Genomic DNA, 8,417 nt, shown 5'->3' with positions numbered 1-8,417 from the left:
TTGACTTCCCTGTTGAAAACATATGTCTGGAAGTCCAAACCCCCCCGTATTGCTATGCAGCGTATGACTAGAGGAAAACGGCAAGGGGGACTGGCCCTCCCTCACTTGACAAAATATCACGAGGCTTGTATTTTATCCCAGGTTCGAGATTGGTATCTCCCAGGGGGAGTGAAACCCTGGGTAGATCTGGAGGTAGCGTGTACTCCAGAATTCCCCTTGACAGATCTTTTATGGATACCTGTCCAGTGGAGACCTCCTGTGGAGACCTTGCCGGCTCTTATCAGAGATACCTTGACTGTGTGGGATCGATTATGCCAGAGCACCGAGGGGTTGTTGTGTCCCACGACGGGTGTGTCTCTACGGATGATCGCCAAACAAATACCGGACTTGAATCTCTCTGGATGGATTGGTAGGGGTATTCGGACTCTAGGACACTTGCTGGACTCGGGTGGGCTCTTTTCCTACTCTCACCTCAGTGCCCTATATTCATTGCCCAAAGGTGACTTTTACAAATACCTCCAAATCAGGCATCTATTAACTTCCTTACCGTTGAGTATTCCGGCAATAGGCCCTCCTTTAGCCAGATATTACTCCCCATTAACTAAAGGTAGTAGTAGAGCCAGTATTACCCTCTGGTATAAAACCTTTTGAATATTGATATCGCTCCTAAGGCTAAACCTCAGATCCAATGGGAATCAGAACTTCAGTTAGATTTGTCAGAGGAAGACTGGGAACATATTTTCGCCAACTCCTTTAAAATGTCCAAGTGCCTTAATCACACTGAGATGTTGGTAAAATTATTGAATAGAATATATGTTACCCCAGACAAACTTCATAAAATCTGGCCTTCCATATCCCCACTATGTTGGCGTAATTGTTCTGAGCGTGGTGATATTTTCCATATATTTTGGTCATGCCCTGTAATAAGGCCTATATGGAATAAGGCCTTTCAATTGATAAGCTCAGTCCTTCGTCACTCGGTCCTCCCCACACAAGAATTAGCTTTATTGCAATATTATCCCCCCTCTCTTCCCAGTTGGGATAGATACGTGACAGGCCAGATACTGATAGCAACCAAAGCAGCTATAGCTCAGGCTTGGAAACGGCCTCTCCCCCCTACTCTGGCCAAGATAATCTCCAAAATTAATTTCAATTTCAAAATGGAAACCCTGGGTGTCCCATATTCCATGTCAACATCGTCCCCGCTGATTAAGTGGAGAGCCTAGCATAATTATGTGACAGATGGGGAGGGAAATCCATCCCGTTCGCTTCCCTCGCCCTCTAATGACAATGACGCTGGTGAATGATCTTTTGTTTGATGGTGTGTAAAGTATTAGTCAAGCCAAATGTATACAACGTATAGACAGATGCATTTGATTTTGATGCTGTATATTTTTTAAAGTGTATTGTGTATGTGTTCCATCCCCTTTATGTACCCTTTTCCACCTTTTTTTTTTTTTCCTTCTGTACCCCTTTTGAAAAACCTTGAAAAACCAATAAAAATTTTATTCGTTAAAGAAAAATAATTAAAAAAGAAAAAAGATTTGCTATGAGAGAAGTGTATGCAGGTGTATGTTGTGCAGTTTTTTTTTATTATGGGTTTTTAAAGCAAACATTGTTTTTACAACAGTTTAGTGGGGTGGCTTATTTTGCGCTGCTGGTATGTGCAATTATTAATTTTTCACTTGTAACACTTTAGCTTGCTAGTAGCACTTGACTTGCATACAATGGTGTGTTGTTGAGATTTTTGTTCTAGTCTATATCATGCACATATTGTTTCCATTTGCATGTTGGCTTAGTGGTTAGACAATCCACCTTCCAACAATTGGGTCATGAGTTTGAATCCTCAGTCACGGCCTTATCTCTGTGGAGTTCATGTTTGTGTGGGTTTCCTATATGTCCCTTATGTAAGACTATGCATGGTTTATGTTCGCACATTTTATCTATATAGTTTTAACAAATTAAGCTGTAATGCCTTTCATTTATACTAGCGTATTAGCCATTTTTTAAAAAATATAAAGAGGTATAGGCTATTAGATAGTACACATCAACCACTTCACATTGCAATTTATTACAACTGTGCATCCACCATGCTTGTTTTTAAAAGTAGTACATTGTTTAATGTTTGACATTTAATATTAATTAAAAAAAATCAGAGTGAAGATGTTAAGATAGATGTATGTTGTGCATATTTAGTTGAGTGTTTTAAAAGAACAATGCTTTTTTTACTCTTTAGTGTTGTTATTCAGCACTGCTGCTATAGCTTTTTTGGACTTAAACATGACCCTGAGCTTCCTTAAGTGTTAAGCAAGAACTTAAGAAAAACTCTAAGCATTTCTTCTTATCTGTCCATCGGACCTGGAGGTAAACGCTTACTCTTAAGTCAGTACGATCTCCACCCATTCATCTCCCTTTCCCAACCCTTTTTCTTAAGTGGTCGAAGAAATTCTTAAGTGCAGTTAAGAAGGATTTTCATCTTAAGAAATTCTTAACTTGCGCAACGGCTTTTCCTTATTATCTCCCTTTTCTGGACATGCGCAGAGACAATTTTTGTAAGATCCGCCAAAAACGGCAGATAAGATCTCTAATGAATCAGGCCCAGTATGTCCAACAGTTGATGGTTTAGTATTACATATGGGCTGTAATATTTCAAATGGTCACTGGGTGGTGACAGTTCACTGGAATAATGAGAAACTGAAGAAAGCAAATGCCAAACGGACACAGTGTGCAGGATACAAATCAGTAGAATGATAAGCTCTGCAGAAAGAAACCCCAGATTGATGATAAAGTTGTTGTAGTGTGGGAGCTAGGGCACATTAGATTGACTTGTGTCAATAGCCACTGGATTCATTGGTTATGCTCAGTGCGTTGTAGGTTTGTTATAAGCCTCTCACTAAAGTTGTTTTACATGCCTATCAGACACAGCCTTAGTAAGGGTCTGGGTGGTATGCTGGGGAAAGTGCTAGCAGACACCTTAAGGTAAATTAGATGTAGATTGTGAAGGTGCGCAGCCTGTGCTCGGAGCTATGTAGTGTACACTCTGAGTTAGCAGTGCAGGGGGAGTCTTTGTTACAGTGGTCACACGTCAAACACTTCTTGCTCTAGGACAACAAGTATATCACTTTGATGGGATACAGCTTGTTATGAGTACAGCCTGGTTTTGAAACTAGGACTGCAGCTGAATAGTTGGGGGGGGTGCAGTTTATTGTGTGTAGGATTCTGCAGGTTACTAAGGGCATATTTAAGAATGATCGCATAATATGAAAGATAGTTTTCAATCCTCATTGCATAGATAAGGATTGAACTATCTTTCATAGTTCTTCAAAACTGCTGTTCCTGTGGAGGTTTTTTAATAACTGCTGTTCTTGTGAAGTGTAAAACTTAACACTGCCTCTTCACTTCTGAAGAAGTTTGTGATCCACAGGGGTTCTCTTCTCACTCCAGTGTGCATGAAAAACTCAGGCACGTGCACAAACATCCCTGCAATTCACTGTGGCAGAGAGAACGGTGTGTGACAGGGAGGGATCATGTGATCCCTCCACACATGCGCTGTGAAGCTCTGCTCTTCAGAGCCGAGCTAAACAGTGTTGCAAATGATCAAAAATGGTAATGTATGGCAGTCTGAGCTGGCGTCAGAGCTCGATTAAGGCTCTGGGGGGCCCCTAAGGTGCACTATGGCTATAATTTTAGACATATACACAGACAATATTGTGTGCACTACTGTTAGGTGCAGGCAGCTCTGCCTTCACCAGAAGTACAGTGTGAAGCCGGACATAGCTCTCAACTGTCCTTGTAGTTGGACCAAATCTTGACTGAGCGAGACAGTGACCCAAATTCGGGACTGCCCCACCAGGTTCAGGACAGTTGGCAGACTGTCTTGCTCTCTCCTAATTGTTCTTGTCACTTTCATCACCTGTGGTTGCTGGTGTCTTATACTCAGTTGTTGCTTGTGTAGATCCTGGAATGTTCATGAAAATCTAAAACATCCCTGGCATTAAATTAATGCACCCACATTTAATAAGTAGACCTCCCTCCCTGCAAATAGGCCAGAAAATAAAATTAAATAAAATTAATAGTATACAAGTTTAATAATATATATATATATATATATATATATATATATATATGTATATATATGTATATATATGTATATATGTGTGTATATATATATATATATATATATATATATATATATATATATATATATATATATATATATATATATATATATATATATACATACATACACACACACACACAAGTGTCTTATGGTTTTCTTTCCTTAAAAATTTTGAAAACAAATATAATTATTTCAATGTGGGTTTTTTTTAAAATGTATTATTTTTTGTGTGTGAAGTGGAACTGGAAGCTCCACCTTTTAATTAGTGGTGGGTTGGATAATAAATAGGCCCTTTTGTCATAACATCAAAAGATTTGACCACTCCTCCACGGACCCTGTTTCACAGTGTTTGGGGTTCATCAGTGTTGGATAACTGTTTATTGCTCAGCATGTGAAGCACTACATAGACATCCTCACTGAAACCATGATAAAGGTTTATGCTAGTTATTAATGACAATAGGAAAATAAGCAACTCCATTGCAGGTGTAATGCCATTTATATGGAAGCCTATTGAATCAATGTTTTACACACTGGGAATGTAGAGCATGACCTGGGCAAATGCAGTAACAGAATTGTCATTAAAGAGTAGAGCAATATCCAGTGTATCATTGAGGCTTGATTAGTAGCATAATAGTATCTTTGAATACTGAACCCTGAAGTAACACAAGTAATTACTATACTGCTAGTATAATGCTATAATTGGAGATGAACATAAAGAATGACAACCTACAAGTAAGCTTGTAATTGAGCAGTATAATGACGGCAATAATCCACACAGATCTTCTAGTTGATTAGAATGTGGCTTCAAGCTCCTATCAACTTTGCCCTTCAATTTCATATATATATATATATATATATATATATATATATATATATATATATATATATATATATATATATGACAGACACACCCTGTCTGTTGCTCTGAGGAGGAACATTTTAAACCATGTTATGACCGAGGATCTGCTCGTTTGGTTTGAAAAAAAATCCTCCATTTATCTGTGAGATACTGTTGTCCTAAGAATATCTGGTACGCAGATTATATGTTCTTTTCTTTATATAGATGCACCCACATGGGTGTCCCTTTGATATGATTCACTTTCAATATGGGTTCATCATTTGATTCACTATAAGAAAGACTGGTGTTCAGGGAGGTGAATTGACCCACACAAGGTGTAGTCTATTTCTGATTATACTACAATACTACACTATGTTGGCTTTTTCTGCATGGTCTTCTTATTTGATGGAGATCTGTAGGAACAGTCTTTGAAGAGGACCCTCCATCTTCTTTGAATCAATCATTGACCATTACTTCACGGTACGCAGCATATTGCCTTTTCCCATATTATACGTCTGATACACAATGAGGTGCCCTACCTGTTCTCTTTTGCAATATATATATATATATATATATATATATATATATATATATATATATATATATATATATATATATACACACACACACACACAGAAAAAAGGGAGAATGTAGTCCTCACTATATGGTACTTGGAATATATTACACATTCTAATTCTGAACCAGTAAATAAAGTTTCCAATATAACTGTGAATAATGAGGTCTATTACTGTTGTAATTGTCAGGACATCACAGTATCTGAGTCACCATCAGCTGCGATGAGTCTTGTGCTAGGAGAAAGATCGGATCACCTGTCATCTTTCTCCTGTTTGTCCCCCCCCCCCCTGACGCAGGCGCGCACCTCTCAGCAATAGAAACCCTCCCCCCGGACGGCCAAATCCTTGGCAGCAGGCCACATGTACAGCAGCACCGCGGCTGCTGTACATTTTCACATCGCCGACTTGTAGCTGCTGCACATGCGCAGCAGCTTCTCTCCTCCCAGCCGGCGGCGGGGGGCCCTCAGAGAGAGGGGGGCCCATGCCCCCCCTTAATTCGACCATGGCTGGCGTACATTACCATAGATGTAAAAGTATTTTCGAAAGTTGTTAAATTGCGGTACATAGCAGTCCCCATAGACATCTGGGGACTGCTATGTATTTAAAAAAAATTGCAAAGCAGCAGATATCTGCTGCGATGCAGTGTTGATAGATTAGGAAAATACTTAAATATGCGTCCATTCCCCGAAAACAGCTGTTTTTGTGGAATTTACATGTATATTATAATAAATGGGCCCCTTTGTGATTCACTGCATCGATCAAGTCCCCGTTTATTGGACATGTTACAGCTGTGAGTCTCACAGAGGTGAGTGTAGAGATCAAAGGATATGTAGGCAGCACGGTGGCTAAGTGGTTAACACTTCTGCCTCACAACGCTAGGGTCATGAGTTCAATTTCCGACCATGGCCTTATCTGTGTGGAGTTTCTATGTTCTCCCCATGTTGGCGTGGGTTTCCTCCGGATGCTCCAGTTTCCTCCCGCACTCCAAAAACATACTGGTAGGGCAATTTGTTAGCAGCCAATTAACCTTAGTCTCGCTCGGTCTGTGTGTGTGTGTGTGTTAGGGAATTTAGACTGTAAGCTCCAATGGGGCAGGGACTGATATGAATGAGTTCTCTGTACAGCACTGCGGAATCAGTGGTGCTATATAAATAAATGGTGATGATGATGATGTAGGCAGTAAAGTAGTGTTGTATAAGGCTTTAGTCGGCAGCACTATATATGTGATAGTTTGGAGTCCTTCAGTCCTACTTGCAGGTAACTTAACGAAGGGCAGATTATTTTGCACCTCTCCGTTTAAGAGTTCAGGAAGCCCAACTGCAGAGATAGGGGCAACTAACCTGCATCCACACAAATACTGAAGCATTCTGAGATTATAACGATCTGCAGATTTTGGTGTTTAAATGTCTCGGTTACCAAAGAGAGGACTGGAAACTCCTGAACACTGTTCCTAATGAATGTGTGTGGTCGCGCTGGTAGAAAATAATGTTGCCAGACAGGACACTGATGGTGTGGGGGCACAGGCAGCTTTTCTCACCTGCGGCCAGCAGAGAGCCGATAGCCTGATGTGATGATTGTCACAAACAAAGTATCGGAAGGCCTTACCTGCTTGTATTAGCTCTGCTATGCCAGGTGGCGCGGAGTCTAACCACGCCCCAGGTCTTCACCAGGGAACCCCGCAAGGAGCTTTGGACTTAGCCGCTGAGAAGTGTCGGTCGCGGCCCTCCCAGGTAGCCACCAGCGAGGTAGATGAAGCGTAGTCGTCAATCCGAGGTCAAAACCGAGCGGGCAAAGGAGGTACCAAGGGGATAAGCAGGAGAGGAGTCAGGAAGCCAGGGGTCAAGCTGAGAGGTCAATACAGGAACCAGGGGTAATCAGGCAGGCAAGGGTCAGAATCCGGAGAGACAATAGTAATATATATATAATATATGGAACACAAGGTAGCCTAGAGAGGGACTAGAGGACTAGATATTCTGGAACCCTAATGGTGCCAGAGTCAGGTTTAAATAGGGAGAGATCCTAATTCATTGGTGGGAGTGGAGGTCGGCGGTCAGCTGGTCTGACCGCCGACAGGAAGCGGCCCTGAGCGTCTCCGTTGCCTAGCATGCGCCCGAACATCCTGTCTGCTGGGCGGAAGTGACGTCCCATTGCTAGGCAACGGGACGGGGGCAGAGAAGGCATCCGTCCCGGCACCAGGAAGGAGTGCGGGACGGCGCCTGACAGTACCCCCCCTTCTCCATTGGAGAGGTGCAGTACTCAAGGATTGTTTCTTGGTAAACTTAGCCAGGAGGCGAGGGGCATGAAGATCCTCTTCAAATACCCACGACCGTTCTTCGGGTCCAAAGCCCTTCCAATGAACCAGGTACTGGGAGCGTCCAGGGAAGTTACGGATGTCCAGAATGTGACTGATCGCATATTCGTCGCCAGTGGCAGTTAATAGGGGCTGGGGTGAAGATCTTCCGGGAGAATTTGTTTAGGACCAATGGTTTAAGTAGGGAGACATGGAAGGAATTGTGGATTCTCAGAGAGGAGGGCAGGAGTAATTTGTAGGTTACTGGGTTGATAACTTGTGTGACTGGAAATGGTCCAATGAATCGAGGAGCAAGTTTCATTGAGTGTACTCGGAGTCTAAGGTTCCGTGTGGAGAGCCAGACTTTGTCGCCAATGTGGAGGATGGGAACGACTTGTCACGGGCACTAGGAGTCTTTACCCAGGGATCACCAGGTGATAGGCTTACCAGAGCAGTATAGGTGGTAATATGGTACTCTGGTAGCAGGGTGATCACGGAACAGGAAATGGCAGATGATGAGATGCTCAGGAAAGTCTATGACTAGCAGCACTGGCAATATGGAGGTAATAATACACGAGGAACTGTATGGACAAA

This window comes from Mixophyes fleayi, chromosome 2, assembly GCF_038048845.1.
Source record: "Mixophyes fleayi isolate aMixFle1 chromosome 2, aMixFle1.hap1, whole genome shotgun sequence".
In the NCBI taxonomy this organism is placed as follows: Eukaryota; Metazoa; Chordata; class Amphibia; order Anura; family Limnodynastidae; genus Mixophyes; species Mixophyes fleayi.
This window is presented reverse-complemented; position numbering follows the sequence as displayed.